Source organism: Leguminivora glycinivorella, chromosome 10 (genome assembly GCF_023078275.1).
Source record: "Leguminivora glycinivorella isolate SPB_JAAS2020 chromosome 10, LegGlyc_1.1, whole genome shotgun sequence".
NCBI classification, from domain to species: Eukaryota; Metazoa; Arthropoda; class Insecta; order Lepidoptera; family Tortricidae; genus Leguminivora; species Leguminivora glycinivorella.
In genome coordinates, this window is record NC_062980.1 from 8,992,175 (window position 1) to 9,008,220 (window position 16,046).

General features: G+C 37.1%; 1 protein-coding gene across 1 annotated transcript in view; it reads right to left on the bottom strand.

The window, feature by feature from the left end:
- The window catches only part of LOC125230670 (dual oxidase maturation factor 2), a 137,784-nt gene that overhangs the window by 120,045 nt on the left and 1,693 nt on the right, over positions 1-16,046 (bottom strand). The window contains exon 2 of the mRNA XM_048135904.1: positions 2,583-2,752. The gene's annotated coding sequence lies outside the window, so the exon portion shown is untranslated. The remainder of the gene's footprint in view (positions 1-2,582; positions 2,753-16,046) is intronic.

A 16,046-nucleotide genomic window follows, 5' to 3' on the forward strand; every position in this document is an offset into this window, starting at 1 on the left:
GAAATTTACAGTTTGCCCCCCTTTCATTTTGGCCATTTTCTACAATTAAAATTAATAAATTTAAAAAAATTATACCTTCTATTTGTAGAGGTTCACAATGTTTACAACTATTCCAAATTTCAAGTTGATAGCATTAGTAGTTCTCGAGATATTTAGGAATGTGACAGACGGACAGACAGACGGACAGAGTCGCACCATAAGGGTTCCTGTTGTACCTTTTTGGTACGGAACCCTAAAAAACATAATTATATATAGATAAATAAATATAAAAGAATTGCTCGTTTAAAGATATAAGGTCTATAGATACGAGTAAGCTGCCAACACCTTTGGTAACTTTCAGTAGTATAAAATAATTTGAAATGTGAGATCTGTACATGCTAGGTTCATCGTCAACTGTTTAGTTGTGACACTAGTGGCCGTCGCTGAGCCTATCGCGCCTAAATTTGCCGTAAAAATAAAACAAAGGCGCGTCAACACCGTCGACCTTGCCGCGCCTGCAGTTGTGTAACCCGAGGTAGAAAGCCGGCTTTCTTCAGCATGCAAAATAACCGGGTAAAGGACTTATGCGGTACTCATTTGAGGGTCAGAGCCAAAAATATGACCTGTGACCCGATTTTGACTTTCTAAAGTTGCAATTGGAAAACTTGTGGCGGTACTGCGACTGCGACTATAAAGTTTATGAATTATAAACCTGTCTAATGGATTATGTTTGATGCTGAACATAAACGATTATGCCAGGAGTCTGCGGTTAGTTACATAGTCAAAGCCACGGCTGTGTGACGTAAGCTAGCTTTCAATATTAACAATATTTAACAGTCAGTGAATACCTAAATATCTACAGTATATATTATGATACATATGAGGAAAAAAAAACATTGTTCTTTCTGCTTTCCGGATTCACTATGGGTTTAAATTCGTACATATTTATTCGTTTTCCCACGCTCGAAATTTGTCGATTTCTAAAGGACAATCTACATACTTGAATACTATATGTATGAATAAAATACCAAGAGATCAGTATTGCCTGGCGCTGTTTTACCCTTTTGATACACAGAGGTATAAACAAGGTAGTCACAGATTGAAACTTTACGTATTTGCTTTAGAGTTTGTATTCGATGTAGACAACTTTGCAGCGTGAGCCGTGGCGGTGTCAGGGCTCTGAGCTTGTCTGTTGACACTTTCACCGCGAGCCTTACCAGAATTTACGTCAGCCGCCGGCGCAATTATATCATCACGAAATCAGCTGGCCCGGTATTGCCATCGCTTTTCGTCGCTCGTGTGAACTCTGACCACACATAAGTATGTCGCGTGCGACCTACAGTCAACCAATTGGAACCCTAGGCCACTCTACAACCATGTCAAAATGACAAGCAGTAAGAGATTTCTTACAATTTGATTTATAACGTCATTAACGTCACTATGACATAGTTCTACAGTGGCTTAAGGTTCCAATTGGTTGATTGTATGCCAAAATAATTATGCCAATGAATCTTATATTGAATTATCATTATCACCGAATCTTGTGAATAGGTAGGTAACTTTCATGAACAGTGAAAGGTGAAAATGGATGGAAATAAGTATGCGAAGTAGTTATTTAAATATCAATAGATATTTCGATTTTAAAAGGAAATACGGTGGGCACTGAGCAAATCTGACAAAGTTCATTAAAAGTAGGTAAGATATAGAACAAGATATTGCATCTTTGAGAATGTGTACTATGTGTTTCATTGGTTTGAAATAAACGTCTCGTGATATGATTCGATAAACGCGCCGTACAGTTTTCAGCTGACATGTACCTACTTAGGTATTCTTGTTTGTAAGGGTCGTTGGCTAGTTAAGTGATAGCACTGATGGCAATACCACTATTCGCTGCTGGAAGACGTTCTAGAAACAGTTAAAGACGCCGGTGACGCTTTGACGATTAGTTCGTGAATTAATAATCAATAATGGTTTTCTCAATGTCAACGCGGTAATTATTTCGACATCCATAGAAAAATCATCGGAACCAAATTTGAATTGATGAGATGGAGGAAAGTTATAAATAGAGTCATTCAATATTGATTTAAAGTCAATGATATATTTATATTTAGCCCATGTTTGATACTATATATCATGTTATATGAGGTCAACTTTTTGTTGATAGAATCAATACTATATTACTTTATTAATATTTAATGTACCTGGGTACAGTGGATACGTAGCCGAATGGCACAAACGCTCACGAAATGAAACGCTCGTAGATATCTATCTATCGCTCTTGCGTATTGGCGCGACAGAGCCAGACTACCTTTCGCGGCGTTTCGTCTTCGTTTCGCGTCGGAGAAATGCCATTCGGCTACGGCACCTGTTATTTACAGTTACGTGCAATGTCGACAAACACATTATCCACCAGATTAAGAAATGCGTTAAGCTCATGTTAGAATATAGGTCAGTATTATCTCAATTATGATTACTAGGTAATATCATTTGCTATAATGACAATTGCCTCAACGAGAACCAAATTACAATCTCCCCAAAAAAGTTTAATAGATAATAAATCTTATAAGATAATAAATCTATAGACAAATAAAAATGTGGCTTACCCAAGTTCCGAGACGGAGATCTTATACTTTTCTCTTTTCATTTCCACGTGTTAGATAGAGTCACAGACGCGTCGCACTGTTCATTTCACTTGAATCACTTGTGACACTTTATTTCCAATAGATACACACGGGGTACTGGGATCATAACGTGGCTACGTACGAAGTTTCATCTGTAACAAATAAATAAAATAAATAAATAAATATTATAGGACATTCTTACACAGATTCACTGAGGCCCACGGTAAGCTCATGAAGGCTTGTGTTGTGGGTACTCAGACAACGATATATATAATATATAAATACTTATATACATAGAAAACATCCATGACTCAGGAACAAATATCTGTCTGTGCTCATCACACAAATAAATGCCCTTACCGGGATTCGAACCCGGGACCACGGCGTAGCAGGCAGGGTCACTACCGACTGCGCCAGACCGGTCGTCAAACCGACCGGTTTTTCTCATCAGATATTTACACATCATCTACTATTTTATAGATTTATTTTTGTATTTTATTTTTTAACAGGAAGATTCACAATTTATAATTAAACACTAGTGTATAATTTATACAAGAGTATTCTATAGGTATATGTATAATCTGCACTAAGTTAATACTAATAGTATTCATTTGCCCTGGCATAAACGTGATAATTAAAATTTAAATATTATTAATAAATATGAGAATATCCGTAATAGTATCTTCTCATGGTAATATTAATGTGCAAATTCTTATAAACAAACAAATATGAAGGTTGCCTAAAACGCAACATAAAATTAAAATTTAATGATATTGTTGGCGAGGAATTTTGCGTGCGAAATACAGAAGAGGGCTCGACTCTTAGGCGAACTAATCTTTGTACTATGGTCATTGTTGTATTCTTAATGATTCTATCTTTAATCTTTGATAAGATGAACTTGAAGAATAACAATGAAAATTGTTGTTCTCCACACTTTGGTTCTTGCGGAAATGCCTGCTGAACTACACTCAAGACCATGCCATTAGTGACTCTAATGCCCTTCATGGTTATTTAACCTTCTAATGTTTGATTTGAAACCAACGATTTTTATACATCTTGAACTTAAGTAACTTATTTATGGAATGGTTATTATATGATTGCTAACCTAAATGTAATGTGAAGGGAGCCGTAAAGATTGGCCTTAGTTACTGACGAGATGTAGATATTTTGGCCGGTTTATGCGACTTTCGGTCTGAATAATAATCGAGTACCCACTTATAATAAGTTGAGTTTACAAGAGAGGTACCTATTTCATAAGAATAAGCTAGTATTAGGGCATTTTCAAAAATTGGGGCCCAAAATTAGTGACACTTGTTAACTCGCTGTTAGTTTTGTGATGACAATTAAGCATAAAAACTGTCTAATTTTGGGACCCAATTTCTGAAAATGCCTAACCTATTAACATGCAGCATGTAAACGAAGTACCTAAACATTAAAACTCCCTAAATAAATCCGTGTTGCAATGGAAAATCAAGACACTAAAAGAGGAAGTGAATTGAATGTTAACTCAAATAAATTTCATTTTTAACTTACGTGCCTTTAAACCCTCGCAACGCTCAACATTTCACATTCTATAGTCGCTACAATCACGATTCAATAATGGAACGTTTCGTATGCTCGGGTATCAATTTTGGCATGTCCGATTTTTTATATTTTCCAAACGATTTATAAAAAGTATATAAAAAAGCGTATTATACTAAATTGAAGTAGGTACTAAATTGCTCTGTTAAACTCCAACAACTACATTCATCTCATTATATTACTTTGAAGTAATTCTCATAAAGCACTTTTCATGTATTCTGGATCACGATATGACATTCACTACGATGCTTTATAAGGAGGAACCCATCATCGGCGATTGCAACGTAATGTAAACTACATCGCAAAGCACTTAAAATGTCAACACTCTATATAGAATGAATCGATTTCTGATAATATTTACAATATTACAATAGATACAATTTTGAGGCCATTAGGCTGTTGAAGTACTCACAAAATAAATAGTAGTAATTAGGTACTTATAACGAAGGTACAAATATTTTCGTCCATTGTTAAATTTAAGCTATGTACATTAAAGTACAAAATTATGTAGTTTTTGCATAGTGGAGAATTACAACCATTCGAAATGAACCAAAGTAGCATATTTTTATTGCTTTAGTGCGTTTTCACATTATCCGATCCGATATCGGATGTCGGACCGATAACCCATACATTACAGGCGCCATCTTGGATTTTTTCTATTGAAATCCTTCTGACATCCGATATCGGATCGGATAATGTGAAAACGGCCTTACTCGTAACGTTTTACGTGTAACAAGCACTCTTCAAAGTGCTTACATGTGCCTACTTACTGTTTTTTAGTTCACCACTTAAATTTATGACATCACATCACTTGATCTACTTAATTAGCGAAAATGTATCTTTCTAGCTTGCTACTGTGATTGCCAATTTTTTATATGTATAACATTGAGGAAAATAACTCGTAAATATGGCATTGCTTTCATTATGTTGGTTATATGTCGATACCGTCCCGTCGCCATCAAACCCGACGGTTTTTACAACGTGACACGGGTCTGTCTCGAGAGTGGATCGTGAGAAATTAACTCGCTGCCGCTGATTTAATGACGTCAGGCACTCGCAACTTTTGCAAGCGCTCATTAAACCGCGTGACACAAATGCAAAGGTCTCGGGGTTTAAGTGAATCAGTTGCCTATTGATGAACACAATCAACTGTCAGCTTTGTACTAAATTTCGACGTTATTACCTCCCTCTTACATCTACATAATTACAATATTTATGTGTAGGAAACGAACCCAAAACAGTACGCACTTATGATAGAAAACCAATGACTAGAGATAGAAGGATAGCAGTGCGAAATTTATAGCCAAATGCTAGTACGATGTTCATTGTTTCTTTCATACAAACAGTGTAAATGAAGTGACGGACAGAGTCTAGTAAGATGTAAAAAAAACTAAATAACTATAATTATTCATATTTCGAAAATATCAATAATACTATTTGCATAACATATTCATTTGCATTTTTGCATCCAAACTTCTGAAATGCAGGTCATATTTCTCTGCAGCTGACAACATAGATGTTGCTTTTGTATTAGTTTCTATTTCCAAGCAAATCTTCGTCTATTATATTTTTATTTCAATCATTAATGAGTAAACCATTAAATGGTAGTCGATACCTAATTGAATTGCATCAGATATATATATATATATAGATATACTCGTTAAAAGGTATACGTGGTGTACCTCTCTTGCTCTTGAGTGACTATTTAAGTAACAGAAAACAAGTATTTAGAGTAGGTGATTATTACAGTACGGAAGAAAATGTCATCTATGGTGTTCCACAAGGCAGTGTCCTGGGGCCTACTCTCTTCCTTATTTACTTGAACGAGCTCTGCCTTCTTACTTTGAATAAGGGACAAACAGTAACATTCGCCGATGATACAGTTCTATTATTTCAAGAAGATACTTGGTCTAAACTTCAGAAAACAGCTCAAGAGAGGTTCGACCAAGTAAATAGCTGGTTAAATTACAATTTACTTACTTTAAATTCATCGAAAACGAAGTATATTACATTTAGTATACGGAATAATACCCAACCTCCACCCGGTACAATTTCGATTAAAGCTCATAACTGTCAACGTCGCACAGAATGCACTTGTCTTCAAATCGAAAACTCAGACAATATTAGATACTTAGGTGTTGAACTTGATAGAAACCTTAACTGGAATAAACATATTATGAACCTAACTACAAGAGTAAGGAAGCTCATATATATATTTAAAAACCTCAGACATGTATGTGACAGTAAGTTGTATAATCACTATATATTATGCACTATGCCAATCTATTGCATCTTACTGTATCACTGCGTGGGGAGGAGCTGCCAAAACTCGAATAATGATACTTGAACGTGCACAACGGGCTGTTCTGAAAGTCATGACATTCAAGAATTTCAGATACCCTACGAGAACATTGTATAGTAACACATCAGTGCTAACAATAAGGCAACTTTTTATAAAAGCTGCTTTATTAATGCAGCATCAAAAGCAGCCTGACTATTCGCCAACGCGTCGCAGATGTGATTCTGTATATTTTATCCCTACATACAAGTCAGCGTTTTCTCGCAAATTTCATAAAGCGCTTGCTCCCAAACTATATAATCGTGTTAGTAAACATGTACAATTACGTCACTTAAGCTATTACGAGTGTAGAAAAGTGTTAGATACATTTTTGAAAACCCTCAGTTATGAAGACACGGAACAATTATTAAAATAAATGGCTTAAAAACAAACACACACACACACACACACACACACACGCACACGCACACGCACACGCACACGCACACGCACACGCACACGCACACGCACACGCACACGCACACGCACACGCACACGCACACGCACACGCACACGCACACGCACACGCACACGCACACGCACACGCACACGCACACGCACACGCACACGCACACGCACACGCACACGCACACGCACACACGCACACGCACACGCACACGCACACGCACACGCACACGCACACGCACACGCACACGCACACGCACACACACACACACACACACACGCACACGCACACGCACACACACACACACACACACAACCACCATCGTGTTATTAATGTTGAACTAACTAATGAGCTCAATGTAACATAGCTATTAAAATATTAAATATTAGTTTTAATAGCATTTTGGCAGTAGCCGTAATTTAAATATTTAAGTGTAACACATCAACCTACTATCATATTTTGTTTATTAAATGCCAATGGATGACAATTCTTACCTCACCGTGATACAGTTTATAACTAGTACGGGAGGTAAAGGACATCATTCTACATAAAGAATGTAAATTACAAACAAATAATGTAAGTGACATATCAAAGTGATTTGTTAAGCTTGTTTAACGTTGGCACATTCGATATTGAAATGATAATCTATTTGCCAAACTACCTACTAAAATAATACATACGCATAAAAATAACGTTAAATACGAGTATAGACGAAATCGAATGTAACAACTAAACCTAATAGTAAACTTAATAGTTTTTTACTACTATAATTGTAGAATTTAGTCTTATGTCTAATAATTACATACTTATGTAATATATTATGAAATAAAGAATTATTATTATTTCTTTCCCATCACGGAACAATGGTATTCCGGACCTTTGGGAGGCGTGGGCGGGGCCGAAGCCAACGCGTAGAGGCCCTTTCGACACTTTAATGAAATGTAAGGGGTACACCGAGCGGATGTTGCCCTTGCCCGTATCATGGGACACACGCAGAGGCAACACCCGCCAGGGTGTTAAGGACTATTTGAGAGTTAATGGAATCTAAAATGAACTGGGCTATTTTGATGAAAGTGATGGACTAAATACTGGGCTATGGATAAAAAACCGGACGCCTGCCTAATAAAACGGTATCCAATTTTATTTCCGGCAGACGGTGACTCGTCCCCACAAGATGGGCCCCCACAAAAAGCGACATCCAAGATGGCTCAAGGGCAACACCGGTGTGAGAACTCAAGGGTGTCGAGAGGTGTACACCGCTTTCTGCCCAGTGGCTGTTAAGCCACTGTACCAACTCGCGTCTTATGCAAATTTTCACTTCCACCCCTGGGGCATGTAGCCCTAACGACTCCACTCTGGACGGCCAGCCAAGGCAAGCCAGAGGTAGAGAGTACTGTCCCACCCACCCGCCTTACGGGTAACAGAACTCCCCAGGAGCACTCGGGTACGTGGGGTCGCTGTTCCCCAACAGCTCGCCACAAGCTGCCCTGCGTTGACTGATTGCACTGGTAAAACCAATGGGCGATGGGGTCGTCACATCCCTACGCCACTTACATCCCTACGCCACTTATTATTATTATTATTATATCAGATGACCTTCATCTTCGGCTGGAAGCGTCGCGTGACAACAGAACATGATCTGCAGATTTTTCAGATGTTTCAATGATACCGCCAATGTTTGTGGTTGTTATTTATTGGTTTACTATGTACTTTTGTGGTGCCATAGTTATTACTTAAAATAATCAGAATCAGTAACATATTATGCATTCTCAATCCTACAAATGTAATCATTATAATTAGAAAACAGTAAGTACATATTGTGTTATTTTATCACACTAGTGCGAGAAATGGTTCATTATGTGCCTTATGTCGAAACTTCAAAGGGCCAAATTATGTTCTGAAAGACGTCGTACGATCAACGTGCGAAGAGGAAATTCGTAATCGTGTCGATTTAAAACACTCCCTTTTTAATTTCTTTTTTTTTTTAATTAACTTTCTCCTTAATTAACTTTTTTTTTCCCGGACTATCGGATTACGATACAAGTAATGTACTATTTCTCGAACATGCAATGAAATATTATCTGAGCCACTTCGTTGAAAAACAAAATGGCTGTCGCTGTGTTCAACTATTTGACAGTTGTGCCAGTGTGTTGCCAGAATAATGAGAAGTAATTCTACTAATATTTTAAACAATCTTTGGGATTAATCCTCCGTAACTAACCCTGAGTAACGAACATTCTATAAGCTGGGACAACATGTATTTAAACCAAAATGACATATTGTTCCTAATAAATGTAAATATAATCGTACTAAACATAGAAAAGAACTTATAAGGACTGAATAATCTACAATAAAACTTTTGAGAAATTAATATGAATCGTAACAAACTTCCTCGATAGAAATACGCTCGACGTTGGGACATGATTCTACTGTTGAGAACTTACTGCATGCATCACAGAAAAAAATTCAAAAAAAAAAAAAAGAAAAGCTATAATTGTTATAATATGGTTGTTATCTGAATCAAAAAGAATTACTTTATTAGATTAACATAACTTCGATGTGTCTTGTTTGACAAAATATATTTTTAAAACCTCCGTGTTTTCACGGGACACTAAATACGTTAAAAGGTACATATTTTCTGCAATTCACCCCTTTACGTTCCTTAAAATGGGCTGGGAAGTATCGCTTTTTGGGCGCAACAACTCGAGAGGACTGTAAAGGGATTTCATATTATTTTTTAAGCCTAGGCCTGCAAAGTAACTTTTTTTTATAAAATATTGTCCTTTAGAGCATTTTTTTATTTCATTGTATGTTTGAGAAAAGCACTATACATGCCTCGGCGTGAAAACGGATTCCCGGCCTCGTATCCCTATCCGGCCTCGCTCGCACGCTCGCTCGGCCGTATATACCCACTTGGCCGGAAATCCTCATTTTCCCGGCCTCTGATGTAATGTACTATTTCATATCAACCGCTTACACTGCAATGGTTTCGCCAAAAACTCTTCATATTAGGTAATTTGTATGGGAATTTCAGGTGCAAGTCGGCATCTTTTCTGGAAAGACGTGATTTTTTATTGGTGATGAAACACCAGACAAAGCTTAATTCTGGATTCTGACCTTTCTAGGTATAATAACAATAAGGGTCAGCTGACCTTTTCAATTGCCATCAATAGATACGACGCGCTCCGAGATGTAAGAAATATGTAGGTGTACGTAAACCTTATATCAAGTTTCCCCGAGATCTTATCGTGTCACATAAATCAGAAGGGATTATCTATCGCCCTTCTATTGTTTATCAAACTGTTGTGATATGTTGTAAGAAATATTTTTGTGTGTGGTTCGTAGTTAGTTTAATGGCGTATTATTAACGACGCAAGGCCAGAAAGTAAGGGATTGCCTAAGAAAGTCATCCCGGTGCCTTTTCATCTCCATCGATTTCTTAAATTTCGGCTGTGTATTCGATTTCTAGTCCTGTAACTTTATATGGTTTTGACATGTCAGCTTTCGGACAGCAGACAGACTTGTTTATTCTGTGTTTATTTAATATCTTATGATAGATAAAATATGTATGTATTTTCCTGACTCATCTGTGTGATGTTGGTTGTGATCAGCACAAGCATTTGCACAGGCACTTGATTCAAAGCATCAATATTAATTACTCATTAGTCTAATGGATCTGCGAAGCCGTGCGTTATGGCCTTTGTCACGACTTGAAAATAATAATTAAGGTAAATTGTATATCAGCTGAAATCGCGGACAACTTTATGACATACAAAATTACATAGTCCTTAAAATTGTAACTAGGCTTGTTGCGGGCTATGACGATCCGTAAGACAGGTAACTTTTAGAGGGAGTAAATGTCAATGTCAAATATTTATGGACTTTTTGTGGCACTTTCACACATACCTAAATCCTTCTAAAAGTGGAGAAGAGGAATTGTCATATGGATCGTGATATTATTTGGTGGAAATATTTGTTGTTCTAGGGCCAGTGAGCGTAGCCGAATGCCCAAACGCTTCACGATTCTATCACGATTCGTTCACGATTCGTTCACGATTCGTTCACGATTCTATCACGATTCGTTCACGATTCGCTCACGATTCGTGAGCGTTTCGTGAAGCGTTTGTGCATTCGGCTACGCACACAGTAAGTACCTCTTCCAGCTGGGAAAATTATATTTTTCTTTTTAATACTAAGACGTACATACATCACAAACTATTTAACCTGCCTCAGTTGCAGTGGTTCAGTGGCTGTGGTACTTAAGTTCAAGTTTAGTTAAGAAAGACACATTGTAATAAACATCTACTGCCTCGGCTGAGGTGAGGGCTGAATTTTTAATTTATTTCTATGCCTAGTAATCCTATTCTGTAATGTTTGCAAACGAGGCTAGGATGTGAATAGCAAGCATCGTTTGCAAACATTTCTGATGAATATTTACAATATAAATTATGTTTTAAATCAACTATAAAAATAGATAACCGCAGTAACATTTATAGTCTAGGCATTTATTATGATATGATGTTTAACATAGTTTTAGGATTCAGTAATAATAATAATGATGTATGATTAGTGTATACTAAACTAATAGTCATGTTAATGGCGGGTGATTGAATATTGAAGGGTAAACCTTTACAAATACTTACATAAAGATACGTAGAACCTTTGGACAGCTTACATTCATCATATATTTGTATAAATATTAACAGATTATTTGAATAAGTGCCTCGTAATATTATTGCGACACCATGCAGCCAAGGTACTAGGCTGCCAGAAGGACGGTGGGTTTAGCACGATTTAAAAGAGTAAATACTAGGTTCGGAAAAATGCAAACAGTGAGGCGGTCACAGATGTCAGCGCGGTAGGCGCGCGATTTGCGCAAGAGCAAACACCGGTCACGGATGGCCTTGCCCGAAATTCTCCGCTGACCGCTATGTTACCCTCTACTGATGCACTTTGTCTGTTTATTATGCGTTTTTTGTAGACATGCCTAGATTAGATGACAATAATATGTATTAAATTACAAACCCGTAATTATTGCCCGTGTGGTGACGGGTTAAGAATTTCACCACCCCCTTTCTTCCCACGGGTGTCGTAGAAGTCGACTGTGGGATATGGGTTAAATTGTGGCGTAGGCGACAGGCTGGCAACCTGTCACTGCAATGTCACAATTTCGTTTTCTTTCAACCCCTTTTTGCCAAGAGTGGCACTGAAACTTGAGTAGTTCATGTGCTCTGCCTACCCCTTTATTAGATACAGGCGTGATTGTATGTATGTAAATTACAAACTGTATTTCTAATTATGAGTGACTTTATGCTCCTAGTTTATCAGTTTAGCTTTTTATCTAATATTGATTACTTACTACGAATATTTCAGCCTTGCTACCACTAAACTTAACTCAAAGGAATTATTAGAGATACATTATTTCCTGATTTCTATATTACCAATCACAAAATGGAACAGTTGCAGACAACTTACAGGCTCATATCATCCGGCGACCTGGTAATCTGTGATCCTCTTTATGCCTTAAATGACGTGACTAAAGAGGTGTTGTAATAATTAAATCGAATTAATAAATGAATTGTGTACAGTGAATAACTACTAACAAGAAAACGTTACACACTATTCATGTTCCACATTAATGTACCCTTCATGTATATGTATAAATAATAGATGAAATGTCATGAACCTCTGTCATATATCAGACAAATGACGAAAGAGTGTGGTTAGTTATTGTATTGTATCAAGAGACGTACCAAGTGATGCTGTGTGACATCCATAAAATGAAATTTTGAAGCTACTTTAAGGTCACGTAACTACTTTATGTGCAACTGACAAAACATAATGACGTCACGTGACAGGTCGGTGGTTAAAAACAATAGAATTTACGCCATAGTATGTTAATCCTCGTAACATGATCCCTCAGAAGTTGTGCCAACGAAAATCTCGCGAATACGCTGCATTTTTTCATTTTTCTGTTTAATTGCTATTTACATAAAGTCTATTATCGTTGAGTGTGGTGAAGTTATTTTAGTGGTTTCACTAAAGGTACGTGAGAAAGTGTAACACATACAATACATTGTGTTTGTGAAGGAACGCATGCTGTGGGAGTCTTTGGTATAATAGAATTAGCGAACTACTCACGCCTAAACACAATGCTAGAACAAAGAAAATCAACATTTGAAAATTTAATAACATTCACTACCGTACGGCTCAAGATACGAGGAGCGTATCTATAAATATACAATGTATGTAGCCATTTGTTGCGATGACCTCACCGGATTATATTTTCCTAATAAAATAAAATTAACCAATGAGTAACATCGGTTATTTATTGAGGCTGCACAAACATAATTCTATCTTAAATGCATAATAAACATACCGTTTTCCGTTCCGTCGGGGTCGAGGATATATTATTATGGGACATTGTAGCACGTGTATCGTACGACGTTTACTGTGACCTTTTACATGATATTCACAGGCTCGCAAAGTGCTATGTTTCGTACTTGTGCGGTAAAGTAGCACCATATTTGTGACATCATGAGATGATTGATTATAATAAAAGGAATGTCAGTTGACACTCGCCCGGAGTGGGGCGGGGGGTAGGATTCTGCCTGCAACCCTGGCAGCGAGCGGACGAGTGCAAACTGCGGGCGATTTTTGAGTCTCACGCGTTCGAATTCCGAAAATTGTCACTGAAAATAATAGGCAAGTCACCGTTTTATGTCTATCATTCCAAGTAGTATTCTACACAGATATCTTATCTTATACCTTTAGACAAGCAATTCTTGTATATTTATTTATTTATATATATAATGATATATACCGACGATCTCGGAAACCGCTCTAACGATTTCGCTGAAATTTGTTATGTTGGGGGTGAAAAATCAATCTAGCTTAGCTTTAAGTCCCGGAAAACGCGAATTTTCGAGTTTTCATGCGTTTTTCTTTCACGTTGGTAAATGTAAGTTATGGTCGCTAATTTCGTCGTCCGTGTATCGAGGGTCGGTCTAATTCGCAGACACATCGCAGGTGCTCAGTCGTAAGAGGGTCGGTCTAATTCGCAGACACATCGCAGGTGTCAGGGTTTCGAATCCCGAGCAGAAGTAAGCTTTTTGTTTTTTTTTTATTTATAAGTTTTTTTTTTATCTATAGACGCGATGTAATAAAGTAAATTTAACCGAGTGAAGCTCGGTCGCTCAGATATTAATAATTTAAAGCTGCATCAATATACTCATACATAGGGCTAGGTGAAAAGTTTGTATGTAGGTATAATGTACCTTATACGATCAGCTCTTGTACTCTTATTTGCTTTGATGATGATATATGAAATAATATTAGTAAATTACTTCCTTTGAAAGCAATAAAAGTTTTGAAGTTTGAAAGTAAGTTTTGATCGTATGAATTATATTTTAATATAAATCTAATTTATTACTGATAATAATTATTTGAGTTTTGGACAAAAAAATATTATTGCGCCATGTTTGTGTTAAGCGAATAGCAAGAAATATCATTACGGATAGTAACATTTACATAGATGTCAGATAAACTGGTAGCATTTATAAACTTATAAAGTAGATAACTGTTCTAGTCCCTACATTACTAGGTGCATTACCTTTATTACAGTGACATTACTACTGATATGCGACTGTCCTGCTTATAGATAAATCAAACCAAGGGTTAAAGGGTTAGTAATGTTTGTAACCAGTGTTTTGCACTGGGCTTCAAGCGTTACCGCCGCTATTAAGATCAAAGATAAGGATGTCGGGTCGGAGTCTATCGAAATGTCAAGATCGCCGCACCTGCAGCCGTGTTGCAAGCGAAGCGACAAGTCTGGGCTGTCACGGAAATGATTCGTATTCGCGAGTGACTCGAGAGCGTCGGGGCCACTCAAACAATGTAAACAAACTGGAGCATCAAAAGTAGCGCTTCAAAAAGTCTACTTAAAGAATAATTAGGCTTGAATAATATCTATGATAATCCTGACCGCTAACTGTACAGTCTTATCTAAATTTAGAAAAGTTATTTAGGGCGTCAGATACTTTTTGTGCGTGGTTTCTTCTGCTGCTGTTACTTTGATTGTAAAACCTTATGCTGTGTTTACGTATTATATCTGTTACTATACCTAATAACACTGCTACTAACTTATGATCGGTTTGTAAAGCGTTACAAAGAGAAATGTCAAGTGTATGCTTGGTTTATGTAATATTGCAGCAATAGTAATATTTTTGACTAATTTAAACAGGGATGTACGCAATCACTTTGAAATCTATAAATTCTTTGAGTAATCTTGTTAAAGAAAACAATAGCATTTAGATATAGTTAAATGTCAGTTAACAATCAAAGAAAAGCTACTTACTAAAGATGGCTGTCAATATTGTAATCCGAGGAACAAATGCCGAATGATAAGTGCTTGCATAACCGTGACATTTAATTTAAATATTCTAAGGTAGGCAATGCTGCTTACTTTTGTGCCTACCAGTTTATAAATGTTGGCAGGTAGACTCTGCATCATATTAGAAGGTCAAATTCTTTGATCTATTGATGTGCGAAAATATGTTTTATGAAGTCTTAGTTCAGTTGAAATTAAAACAAAAGCAGGTTTAGATAAGAGGAAAGATTAATTGCGCCCAATATGACATGTTTTTATGCAGATGACTGATTACGCGCGCTGCGTCGTATCGAAGCATAGCGGTTGGGTTATTATTTAACAATATGCATTATGGATTTATTTGAAGTGGACCAGGGTGCGTAGACAAGCCGCCAATCAGTCACGCTCCGAGATAAACGGCAAGCAACTGTATGTGTCGCACTTAATATATGGAAGATGAGGGAGGGTTGCGTATGGGCCCATCCTGCCTAGCCTAGGTGACGATAACGAAACGCTGAATATCTCTTTGTTACTGATGTAGTGGTACCTTCCTATTCTTTTCCCATTATGTGCAACACATCGTTGCATTTCGTTCCCTGCGGAGCCTAGATTATAAGTGATATAGAGACAAAGCTTTACTTTATCATAGACTTCATACGGCGATCGTTTGTCATATTAGCTAAGCCACAACCATGCTAGTGGTGTATTTAATCGTGCACTAGCCCGAACCAGTTGTCTAGCGTGACACCGATC